The sequence below is a fragment of the Theropithecus gelada genome, chromosome 12 (genome assembly GCF_003255815.1).
Source record: "Theropithecus gelada isolate Dixy chromosome 12, Tgel_1.0, whole genome shotgun sequence".
NCBI lineage: Eukaryota > Metazoa > Chordata > Mammalia > Primates > Cercopithecidae > Theropithecus > Theropithecus gelada.
Window position 1 is genome coordinate 113,042,441 of NC_037680.1, and position 13,320 is coordinate 113,055,760.

The following is a 13,320-nucleotide window of genomic DNA, read 5'->3' on the forward strand; positions in this document are numbered from 1 at the left end:
GACAAATGTTACTAAAAACTGGTTTTCATAACAGCCCATCCTTTAGGAAAAATCATTGCTACCTAGGTACATGGATACAGTAGAAAAGGTTACTTTATCCTCAGCATTTAATAATTCATACAGCCTCAGATCCAGACTGCCAGGTCTCTGGGGAAATCAGTCTTCTCAGTCTTCTTGGTACATGTGACATTTGGGCAAATATTTATTGATGCTTGTTCTGTGAAAAACACAATACTCAACACCATGCAATAGAAAAAAGTTGGCTCTGATAGGAAGAATTCTGCTTGCAGGAGTGGAGGAGAGGAGAGGGGATCATTCAGGAGAACATAGGCTTCATCATCACATGTGCATTTTCTTGTGGGATAATAGGCTGGGAAGGGCTGTTCCAGGTTGGTCGTCAGATCTGCTTCCTTCAGGTGCGTCCAGTCCCCAGTACCCTGCCACCTCCTGAGCATCCCTTCTCTGCCAACACACTTGCAGTGAGAGGGACGCCTGACGCTCTAGGAAGCCCATTCTGGTTTCGGAAAACTCTCACCATTGCTCATTGGTTTTACATTGACACTCCAGGGAGAAACAGAACAATCCAATCCCTCTTTTTTTTTTTTTTTTTTTTTTTTGAGATGGAGTTTTGCTCTTGTTGCCCAGGCTGGAGTGCAATGGCGCAATCTTGGCTCACCACGACCTCCGCCTGTTGAGTTCTAGCGATTCTCCTGCCTCAGCCTCCTGAGTAGATAGGATTGCAGGCATATGCCACCACGCCTGGCTAATTTTTTGATATTTTTAGTAGAGATGGGGTTTCTCCATGTTTGTTAGGCTGGTCTCAAACTCCCAACCTCAGGTGATCCACCCGCTTTGGCCTCCCAAAGTGCTGGGATTACAGGCATGAGCCACCGTGTCTGGCCTCCAATCCCTCTTTTTTGGGAGCAGTCTTTGAAAAGTTTAAGCCCATGTCCACCTGTCCACCTGCACCCCCCACCCCTCATCAAAGTCCTCTTGGGTAAGTGCCCTCAGCTTCTTCTGCATTACAAGATTTTTAAGTTCTCCTTCTCTCTGTAATGCTGTTAACACAACTTAGCATCCTTCAGCATAAACCAATGAAACAAAAGCTTCTAGTGGGAGGTGGTAGGCATTTCATCAACTAGCAAAAGGGGCCCTTCCTTGAGTCTCCACACCTTAGATCCATTGTAGGGTGGCCACGCCACACTGTTGACTCATGACGCCCATAGTCCGCTAACCCCACAAATCTGCCTACAGTGTCTCCTGTTGAATGTCTCCTCTGTTTTTCAGTGTGTTCACCATCCTATCCAGTTCCATGGCACCCCTCAAATGATCCATGCTATTGATAAACAAGTTCTCTATGACAAAGCCGGGAACCCCATAGCACAGCACCAGAAATGAGCTCAGGTTAGCATCAAACCACAAGTTCTAAACCTGCCAGCCATGCTATCATCATGTGGCTTATATTTCTCCTTGCCCTCAACAATTCCATGTGGTAAGGATTGTCAAATGCACAGTAATATGCAGCTATATCCTATCTAAAGCATTGCCTTATGTACTATGTTAGTAACTATAGAAATTTATAAGTAGGCTGATCTGGCATGCTTTGTTTTTGGAAATCCAAGATGATAATACTTGTTACCTTTGCTTTCTTTTCTAAAAACTCACAAATCATTTTAATGGTCTGGAGTATTTCCTGTGATCACATGAAGTTCACTGGGCCAGAACCTGACCTATTTTAAGTGAATGAGTCATCAGTCACTCAGAATCACACAACTCTCTCCTGTAGTTTTTTTCATTATGCCATGACAATTCAGTCAAACCAGGGAACTTGTTTCTTTACTAGGCCTGAACCAGGGTTAAAGTGTCCCAAAGCAACTCATCTGTCTACACCTCGGCCTAAGACAACACAGGCTGCAACAGGAAGCAGGGCCTTTTCCTGCCACACGGTGGCAGGCCAGCCACTAACCAGTCAATGTGAGGACCATGCAATGCTTCCTGCTCCCACCTTCTCACCGAAGGACCCAGCCTCCTTCCTCACCTCCTTCGCTAACACCCCTCCCATTTCTCTCAGTAACAGTAAGACTAAAGCATGACAAGACAGGAATACACTGTACCAAAAGACGAGGCTGTAAATACCAAGCACAGCAGACTGAGACCTTGCCTAGGAAGGCTCCTGGCAGCTTGGGGGACAGCACTGGCCATGGAACTGACCATTAACATCCACCAAGGAGAAGCTCCTTCCTTGAAGGACCAGAGCAGGTCCTGGCATTCCAGGGAGGACCAGAGCTCTGCTCCATCCACCCTGGTCCCTCTGTCCTACTCAATCCCATTCCGGGGTCCCATCCTGCCAAGCCTGAGTGATAATAAGCTTATTTTCTCTTCTTACATGAGAACCCTAAGCTTACTTGTTTAGTAACCACTCTCTGTACTTTGCTAGGCATCTAAGGTCCAAATCATTATTCTGATTAACTTTTCCAATAATTTCCTCTAAATTGGTCACTATTTCTTCCACAGTTACTATGTTTTTGTCCTGAACAATTGATGTTTTATTTTATGTCAAATGTACATGTCTTTATACAGACTCATAATCAGACTGCCAGGTATCTGGGAAAATGTTTTTTTCTCATTGTTCTCAATATGTATGAATTCACTTAGGCAAATATTATGGACACTCATTCTATGCCAAGCACAATACTCAATGTGGTGTAACAGAAAAAGAATCCTTTGCTAGGAATTCAGCCTTCAGGGAGTAGAGTAGAAGAGATAAAGGTAGGAGGTGATTAAATGTCACAGTGCAAAGTTTTTTGGGAGTTTAGAAGAGAGGGCTACTTTGCCCTTCGGAAAGTGGAAGGTGTTATGCTGGTGGGATTGGAGCTAGCTACATAAAAGGTGAGTGGGGCTTTGACCTGAGGAAATGGAAGACTGTGCCAGGTGAAGGAAACAACATGGCAAAGGCAGAGCAGCAGGAAAAGTACAGGGATATGTTCGTTTGAGAGCCGGTATTTGTCTTTGACCTGGGAATAGGCTTGTCATGATGGACTCAGGTCAGATGTTACACGGACTTTATAGCAGGCTGAGAAGTTTGGACTGAATTGTACGGTGACCCTCAAACTATGGAGGTTTATGTGAGCAAGATAATTGACAGGGTCATGAGGCAGGGGACCAATTCAAAGACAAGAGGTAGAGATGAGTGGATAAACAAAATGTGGTGTATATGTAAATAGAACAACAGTCAGCTGTAGAAAAGAATGAAGTTCTGACACATGCTGTAGCGTGGATGAACCCTGAAAGCATTATGCTAAGTGAAATGAAACCAAACACAAAGGAACACACTTTGTATGATTCCACTTCATATGCAATGTCTAGAACAGGCAAATTTGTAAAGACAGAAAGTAGATTAGAGGTTAACAGGCTGGTGGAAGGAGGGAGTGGGGAGTTATTTCTTCATGTGTACAGAGTTTTTGTTTGGGGTAATGAAAAATTTTGAAATATAGTGGTGATGGTTGTACAACAACATTGTGGATGTAGTTAATGCCACTGAATTACACACTTACAATAGCTAAAATGGCACATTGTATGTTTGAGATAGAGAAGCATGACAAGACAGGAATACACTCTACCAAAAGATCAGGCTGTAAAAACTAAGCACAACAGACTGAGGACCTTGCCTGAGGCTCCTGGCAGCTTGCGGGGTGGCAATGGCTGTGAACTGACCATTAACATTGACCAAGGAGAAGCTAACTGATGCCTAGACTGTTTTGAACGAGAAACGAAGAGTAGAGGAGAAGGTATAAAATATTGAGAAAGCACAATTCATAGGATTGTAGTGTGACTCAGAGAGGGTGAATTCTGAGCTGAGCTGAGGCTTCAGTGGCAGGTGGCTCGAAGGAGCAGAGCTGGAGGTCAGGCTGGGGAAGGAATGGAGGCTGAAGAATGGAGGAGCTAGAGCGACTAAGTACAGAGGAGCCTACTGAAGCTTGGTGAAGGAGACAGGAAGGTAGCTCAAAAGTGATAACAAGCATATGGGAAGATGTTTCAGATTAGGGAGGCAGAAACTAATTTTTAGGATAAATGGAAAGAAAGAATTTGAAGATATATTCCTCTGCCAAGTGCGTGTCATTTTTAAAACCCTGGTCTAGAAGCACTCTTCTGGGATATAATGTGCACTGGCATCTCTTTATACTCACCACCCTTCTTTCTTTCCAAGAAATCCCAATACTCTGTGTTCTCACACCATATATAGACCCTTCCCTGAGAGTTTTGGTGGTGTGATTCAGCCTTTAAGGAATCAGCTGGAGTAACTGGCAGAGTGCTGTTTTGGTAAGTCTGGAAAAGGTTTCTGTAACACCCCAGAGAAAGGCCAGGAAGGCATCATGCCTCTCTTTATTGGCCAGGGCACAATGGGGATCACCCAGTGTCACGTTGTGTCCCTTCCTTCCCAATTATAGGTTTCATAAAACTCTCACAATGTGTGGATCATGCTTATGAGTCTGTAGAGCCCAGGATGCTGCTTGTTTTCGTTTAATACTTTACTTAGTTTATTGATGCTCAAAAATAGGTTACAGTTTAGTTAGGCGTATTATAAGCTGGTTGTTCATAAGAAAACAAAAACTGGGCATTTGATTACTGTAAAATTGTAGTCAGTTGGAGCAACTGGTCCTGATTGTTCCATTTTCTTCCTTCCTTCCTTCCTTCCCTCCTCTTTCTTTCTCTTTCCTTCCTTCCTTCCTTCTTTCTTTCTCTTTCCTTCTTTCTTTCTTTCTTTCTTTCTTTCTTTCTTTCTTTCTTTCTTTCTTTCTTTCTTTCTTTCTTTCTCTTTCTTTCCTTTCTTTTCTTTCTTTTCTTTCTTTCTTTCTCTCTCTCTCTTTCTCTCTCTCCTTCCTTTCTTTCTTCTTTCTCTTTTCTTTTCTTTCTGTTTCCCTTTTGTCTCCCAGGCTGGAGTGCAATGGCAGCATCTCAGCTCACCGCAACCTCTGCCTCCTGGGTTCAACTGATTCTCCTGCCTCAGCCTCCTGAGTAGCTGGGATTACAGGCACCTGCCACCATGCCTGGCTAATTTTTGTATTTGTAGTAGACACAGGGTTTCACCTTGTTGGCCAGTCTGGTCTCAAACTACTGACCTCAGGTGATCCATCACCTTGGCCTCTCAAAGTGCTGGGATTACAGGCGTGAGCCACTGCGCCCGGCTGATTCTTCTATTTTCTAACAGTGTGACTTGAATAAAGTCCGGTAACATTTCTGAACCCAAATCTCTCTCTCTACAAAGTGATACCCCCTGTGTCACTCAAAGCATTGTGATGGAACTCCTTGAATGGTTTTTAAGTTGCCTTTTGCTAGAAAACTGGTGTGACCTTGTGTACTTAGTAGCCAGGTGATCATTTGACTCACAGGTTTTATATTCCAGAGGTTTTGTTCACGAAGTGTTTTTCTGAAAACTCAGTGTTTGTAGCATTGTTGGAAATTTTCCTCATGTCCTCACTGAATTTGTATTGAAGGAATCGAGTCTTTGAAAGGTGGGTTTACCTCCCTGTTTAATAAGTGATAAGCCTGTCATTTGAGTTGTCCCTTAGTGTGAGTCCTGGAGTTTGAGAACAGCGACTGCTGTGATCCTACCGTGATTTGATGGGCACTTCTAGGCACAGTGAAAGGGAAGTGGAAGTTTCTGGTTGACTTTGATTCAGTTCCAACACGTTCCTCAGGTAGGCCTGTAGAACTGCAGAGAGTGAAGTCAGCGGAGATGAAAGTGAAAAGGTGTAAAGTTCACATTGAGTTTGAAGGCCTTCTCCGCTAAACTTAGATGTAAGAAACATTTTCTATGCTTCTAAGTGTAAAATGTCATTCTACATAAGAGGTGTATTTTAAAATGTCAGATATTAAACTGTCTGCGGTAACATTCCACTTTTCATGTCTAATGTTATGTCTGTATGAAAAGAAATGGATGAAATGCTAAGCTTGTTCAATTTGAATACATACCTGGAACTAAATCAAATGTGTTTCATTAATTCATAATCATTAAAAGTAAGCATTGGTAGACCCTTGACCTAATACTTCAAGATCTAACATTTACAGTTTTGAATTATTCTGAGTCACCCCTAAGGTCCATGGCATGTTATAATTTAATGGGGACAGGCCTACTTCCCTCAGAGGATTGCCATGAGGATTAAATAAACAATGTATGTAAAGCACTTGGCACAAATTTAAACCAGCATGCTGTTATGTGGCCGGTAGTCCTGTAAGCTACTGGGGGAGTCTGGAGGGCTGCTCAAAATCAGCATCTCAGTTAACCGTATTCCTCAGTTTAGGCTTCACAGAAATCCCAGGTGGCAAAGACCCGCTCCATACAGGTTGTTCCATTGAGGGCCCATAACATGCACATTGCGTTCAGAACAATAATAACTATGAACTCCTGCAACAGCTGACACCCACATTCCAAACAGCAAACAGTTTTGATTGTGAATCTTGGCTTCTGTCCAGTCTATTACCATAACATGTCAAAGCATAGTTTGCACTGGAAATGAGTCTGAGTTGATAGATTTTGTTGAGAATATGCTAGTAAACTAATTTAAAGGGATATGAGCAATGTGTATGTTACCTTCTGAATAGAGTTCCAAAGAGAATAGATCTCACAAACACCAAAGCCGTTTTACGTCAAATAAACATCACTTCCACTGGGAAATGAGTGTAAATGTGTGTGTGTGTGTGTTTCTTATGAGCTGCCGCTATTATCTATTAATAAAACTGCCCAGTGTGAGAAAAAAGAAAAAGGAACTAGCTGGAGGCAGGATGTTGGTTTTTTTTTAAAATTATTATTATCCTGTTTTTTTCACAAACACTGAGGCAGCTTTTGTAACCCAGATGCAGAGAAGGTCACTTTTCAATTGTTTTAACACCTGCTGTCTATTAAAATGAACATGATTTCCACAAGCCATTGATAAATTCAGCCTGAAACCTACCTCAAGTGACGGTTTCCTTTATTTTGATAAAACTTTTGAATAAATAATATGTCTGTCCAATTTCTGGTGTGTGTGCACGTGTGTGTGTGTGTGTGTTTGCTATTTGACTCTCATATCCTGCCTCTTACTATTTTATTTTCACAGTGCTTATAACAAAACAATAGTTTTTGGTACCGAGAGTAGAAAGCTGATTACAAATAACAGCTGTGTTGTTCATAAAACAAAAGTGAAGCTAGGGCACAGTGGTGCACTCCTATAACCCCAGATACTCAGGAGGCTGAGGCGAGAAGTTAGCTTGAGCCCAGGAGTTTGAGGCTGCAGTGAGCTATAACAGTGCCACTACCTGAGTGACAGAGTGAGACCCCATCTCTTAAAAATGTGACACACTTAGTCATTAATGAGACATACTTAAAGTCTTGAATTGGCAATGGCTCTGACTATATCAGCAAGATGTAATTTAAGAGCAGAGAAAATGTCTACTTAATCTACTGATTCATCATAGAATACCACCAGACTTAATAGAAATATAATCTTGGTTTAAAAAATATCAAGCAGAAGGCTGATAAGAATTCTTGTAGGCTTGTTTCTTCCTCCATCTGTCTGCCAAATGTCTGTCTCCTTGTCCTCTGCTCACTCTTTTTTTTAAGGTGGAGTCTCATTCTGTCACCCAGGCTTGAGTGCAGTGGCACGACCTCGGCTCACTGCAACCTCCACCTCCCAGGTTGAAGCCATTCTTATGCCTCAGCCTCCTGACTAGCTGGGATTACAGGCACCCACCACCATGCCCTGCTAATTTTTGTATTTTTAGTAGAGACAGGGTTTCGCCATGCTGGCTAGTCAGGTCTCGAACTCCTGACCTCAAGTGATCCACCCACCTTGGCCTCCCAAAGTGCTGAGATTATAGGCGTGAGCCACCATGCCCTGCCCTGCTCACTCTTTCTACTGAGAAGTGCAGCACTTCCTTGGATAAGACATTGCTCTGTCCCAGGGTAGGAGGAGCAGCAGCCCTCACTGCAGGCAGAACGCTGCTAACCCTTGCCTGTCAGCTTCCCCCAAGGCGTCACATTGGTCTAGACCCGGTGCAGTCTGTTGCTGCTGTGGAGGTTTACATATTAAAGCCATCCTGGGCATGTGTCTGCCTAGTGTATTCTCAGGGAGTTGTTTACTTTCACTTTTCATGCTATGAAAATGGTTTCAGACTTTGTAGATGTCCTGGGACATGAAATGCAGGTAAAAATATTAAATAGCTACAACTTATAAAGACTTTTTATAGAAGTATGAGTGCAGAAAATGGGCAACTCTTTAGCGTACAGCTCAATGCATTTTCACAATTCGAAAACACCCGTGTATGAAATACCCAGATCGAGACTCGTGAGAGTAGCAGAATCCCAGAGGCTCCCAGAGGACGCCTTCCAAACCCATTCTGTCCCTCCTTCCCAAAGGCAAATGCTGCCTAACACCAAAGGTTAATTTTTCCATTGTAAAGAAAGACTTCATATATAAGCTTTATCGGAATGGAATTATATAGTGTACAGTTGACCCTTGAACAATGCAGGGGTTAAGAGGGCACCAACCCTCGAGGCAGTCAGAAATCTGAATGCAACTTTTGACTCTGCAAAAATGTAACTGCTACCAGCCTACGATTAACCCGAAGCTTTACTGATAACATATACTGTCCACTAGCTCATATTTTGGTTGTTGTACGTATTGTATAATGTATCCTTACAATAAAGTAAGCTGGAGAAAAAGAAAATGTTATTAAGAAAATCATGAGGAGAACATGTACTGACTATTCATTAAATGGAAGGGAATCCTCATTGAAGTCTTCATCCTCATCGTCTTCATGTTGAGTAGGCTGAGGAGAAGGAGGAAGAGGAGGAGATGGTCTTACTGTCTCAGAGGTGGTACAGGTGGAAGAAAATCCACGTATAAGTGGACCCATGCAGTTAAAACCCATGTTGTTCAAGGGCCCACTTTATTCTTTTGTATCTAGCACCTTTCAACCTACTTATGATTGATCGTGAGGTTTATTCATGTTCTTGCATGTAGATGTAGTTTGTTTTCATTGCTGTGTAGTATTCCACATATGAACAGATCACAGCTTATTTATCCATTCCACTATTGAGGGACAGTTGGGTTGCATGCAGGCTTAGGTTATTGGGATTAATGCTGCTGAGATCATTCACATACATATCTTTCAGTGCACACACATACTCCTTGCTGGACTATGGGGTATACACGTATTCAGCCTCAGAAGACACTGACAAAAATGTTTTCCAACATTGTCGTACCAATGTTTTCTTCAGTTTTACCAATAAGAGTTCTGGTTGGTTCCAAGGCCTCCTAACCCTTTGTATTTTCTATCTTTTTCTTTATTTTTACAGTTGTAGTATCATTCTCTCACAGGGCAGCCGTCCCCAACCTTTGTGGTACCAGGGACTGGTTTCGTGGAAAACAATGTTTCCATGGACCGTGGGGTGGGAGGATGGTTGTGGGATGAGACTGTGCCATCTCAGATCATCAGGCATTAGATTCTCATAAGGAGAACACAACCTGGCTCCTTCTCACATGCAGTTCACAGTAGGATTTGCGTTTCTGTGAGAATCTAATGCTGCTGCTGACGTGACAGAAGGCGGGGCTCGGGTGGTAATGCGAGCCATGGGGAGCGGCTTTGCTTTCTCACCTGCCACTCACCTCCTGCTTCGTGGCCCAGTTACTAACAGGCCACGGACCCGTACTGGGGGGTGGGCGTTCCGACATAGGGGCTTTAGTTTGCGTTTCTCTGGTAAGAATGGTATTGAGAATCTTTCTGTATACCTCTTTGACCATCTGGATATTTTGTGAAGTGCCTGTGGATATCTTTTGACCCACTTTTATTGAATTTCCTTTATCTTTTTCTTATGTTTGGTAGAAGATATTTATGTATTGCACAAGTCTATGTTGAATGCTTTTATTGAAAAGATCTCCTCCCACCCTGTGGTTTTCCTTTTGTCTTTTTAAATGGTGTCTTCTAATGAACGGATTTTCCTAATTTTACTGAAATCTAATACATCAACATTTTCTTTAAGATTAGTGCTTATTTGATGTCCTGTTTAAGAAATTTTTTACCTACTTCAAGGGGAAAAAAAATTCGTCTATGTTATGTTCTAAAAGCTTCATTGTTTTATCTTTCACATTCAGATATATAATCTATTGAGAATTAATTTTTCTGTGAAAAATGTGTGTGTGAAGTAGATGGATTAAATTTCCCTCTTTTCTATATGAAAATTCAAATCAACCAGCACTATTTATAAAAAGACCATCTTGGACCACCTGTAGTCCCATCTACTCGGGAGGCTGAGGCAGGAGGACTGCTTGAGCCTAGGAGGTTGTGGCTGCAGTGAGCTGTGATTGCACTACTGCACTCCAGCCTGGGCAACAGAGCGTGACCCTGTTTCTGAAAGAAAAGAGAGAGAAACAGAGAAAGAGAGAGAGATGGAGGGAGGACGGAGAGAATGAGAGAGACAGAGAAAGAAAGAGAGAGAGAGAGAAAGAAAGAGAGGGATGGAGTAGGGAGAGAGGGAGAGAGTGAGAGAGACCGAGAGAGAGAGAAAGAAAGAGAGAAAGAGAGGGAGGAAGGAAGGAAGAAAGGAAGGAAGGAAGGGAGGGAGGGAGGGAGGGAGGAAGGAAGGAAGGAAGGAAGGAAGGAAGGAAGGAAGGAAGGAAGGAAGGAAGGCAGGCAGGCAGGCCATCCTTTCCCCACTGCTCTGCAGTGATACCTTTGTCACTAGTGAGGTGTCCATATGCTGCTGGATTTTGTTGAATGCTTTTCTGCATCGTTGCAAGGATCATATGATTCTCTCTATTCTGTTAATGGAGTGAAGTACATTGATTTTTGTATGCACATCTGGGTAAGCTGCATTTGGTGGGTTATACTTATTATCCACTGCTCAATTTTGTATGCTAAGATATTGTTGAAGATTTTTGCATCTACATTTATAGTTTGTAATTTTCTTTCTTTTAATGTCTTTGTCAAGTTTTGTTATCAGGGTTATCTGAACCTCATAAAATAAATTAGTAAGTGCTCCTTTTCCTGTATTTTTTGAGAGTTTCTGTTATATTGTTATTTTCTTCCTTAAATGTTTGATAGAAACATTGGGCTTGAAATTTTTTTTTTTTTTTCTGGGAAGCTTTTGGCTAAGAATTCAATGTCTTTAATAGATACAGCACTATTCAAATTTTCCATTTCTTTCTAGTTTTGATAAGTTGTATCTTCCAAGTAATTTTATTATTTCATATAAGTTGTGGGGTTTACCTTATGAAGTTGTTCATAATATTCCACGTTATTCTTTTAGTATCTATAGGATCTATAGTGATATTCCCTTTGTCATTCCTGATATTGGTAATTTATATTTTCTCTTTTTTCATTGATTGATCTTGCTAGGGGTTTGTCATTTTTATCAATGTTTTCAAAGGGGCAATCTTTGTTTTGATTGGTTTTCTTTGTTGTTTATCTCCTACATTAGTTATCTATTGCTGTGTAACACTTTGTATCCCCAAACCCACTGACTTAAAACAACACACATTTATTAGCTCGGAGTTTCTGTGGGGCAGGAATCCAAGCACAGCTTAGTGGGGTGCCTCTGCCTTGAATTCTCCTCATGAGGCTGTAGTCAGGGAGACAGCAGGTGCCGTGGTGTCATCTGAAGGCTCAGCTGGGGAAACGTCTACTTCCAAGCTTACCTGAGTGGCTGTTGGCAGAATTAAATTCCTCGTGAGCTATTGGACTGAGGAATCCAGTTCTTCGTTGGCTTTCCTTAGTTCTTTTCTGCACAGGCCTCTCCAGCTCACAGAATGGTAGCTGAACTCCATCTGAATGGGCAGGCAAGAGAGAGCATGAGAGGAGGAACAGGAGGAGGGCCAGGGTCTTTCTTTAACCTCCTCCCAGAAGCCACAGCTCATCCCTGTTACTTTTCTCTTCTCTCTGATTCTGTACTACCTCAGGTCTGAAAATGCCTGAAAAACAGACAATTCACAAATTTGATCCAGTTCTATCATTATTTATGATGGGAGGACTGATCCAGTACCACTTAATTCATCAGGGCTGGAAAGAATTATTATTTTAATAAGTAATTGCTTTTAGCTTTTAGGCTCCATAGGACTTGTTGTTTCTCTGCCAAAAATTCTTTCTTTACACTTTCTGCTTCAGACTATTTTTTAAACATCTGTTCTTTTCTTTGTCTTCGCTACATCTAGATTTAATGACATAGACAATAATTGTAGCATAAAGTTAATAAGAATGGCAGCACCTCCATTTGTAGTACTGATGGCTTTCCTGTGACTGTAACTGATTGAATTTAAAAATCATTTCAGAAAAGCCATGGATCATAAGATACTATGCTATGAAATCGTTACAATCGTCTAGAATTTAAATGAATGGTATGTAGTCAAATTGTAATTTCATTTAACTTTTTAATGTTCTATATACTTATTATCGTTGTTGTTTGTGAATATACCTTCCAGTTATCTACTTCAAATCTAGAAGTGACCTGAACTGTGAGTTCGGTTTTAGTCCTCTTATATAGAAAGATTTGACATTGGAGCATCCAAACTTCCAACCTTTGGCTCCTCTTGGAGAATGCCACCTCCTGGGCATGGGGCCCTCATCCACATTCCTCTGAAAAAGCACTAGGATGAACAAGAGTCAATGAAAAGTGCCCAGAGACCTGGAGATGCAAGGAAGAGGACAGGTGAGTGGGTTGGCCAGGTGAGGCCTGGGCTGCTGGCACGTTTGTTGGTATCTCCACATTGCTGAGACAAATCAGGAGACTCTGTTTCCCCTGCTTATGGTTGACGGAATGTCTTCACACTCTGAAAGAGGTTCTGGTGTCCTCCCAGTCTGATCCCAGCATGAAGGTCTTGACCCTGTGCTCACACACTGGCCATTCTGCTGATCTGGGACAATCATGTGCCAAATCAAACTTTTCGGTTTATTTGTTAAAAATGCAGGGATCTCTGGTAAGAATAAATCTCTGTTTTCAACAGAACCAGAAGTGAGAGCGAGATTACTTTTATTTCTGCTTCTTTCAAGGTCTTGGATGAGTTTTAAAAAAGAGCTGAACTAGGATTAACGAGGCTCACTTTTGCTCTTTTCTGTGACATGGAAGTTCTATTATTATTAAACAATGTATCGGATACAGAATTCAGACAGAGACACATGGAGAAAATAAATAGCCAGATGTGGGGGGTGAGGGGGGAAGGCAAAAAAAAGGAGAAATAGATAAACCATATAGAAGATGTGCTCTGTATTAGTTTTTCATTGTTTTGTGACTGATTACTACAAACTCACTGACTTAAAACAGCACCCATTTAGTATCTCAGTTTCTGT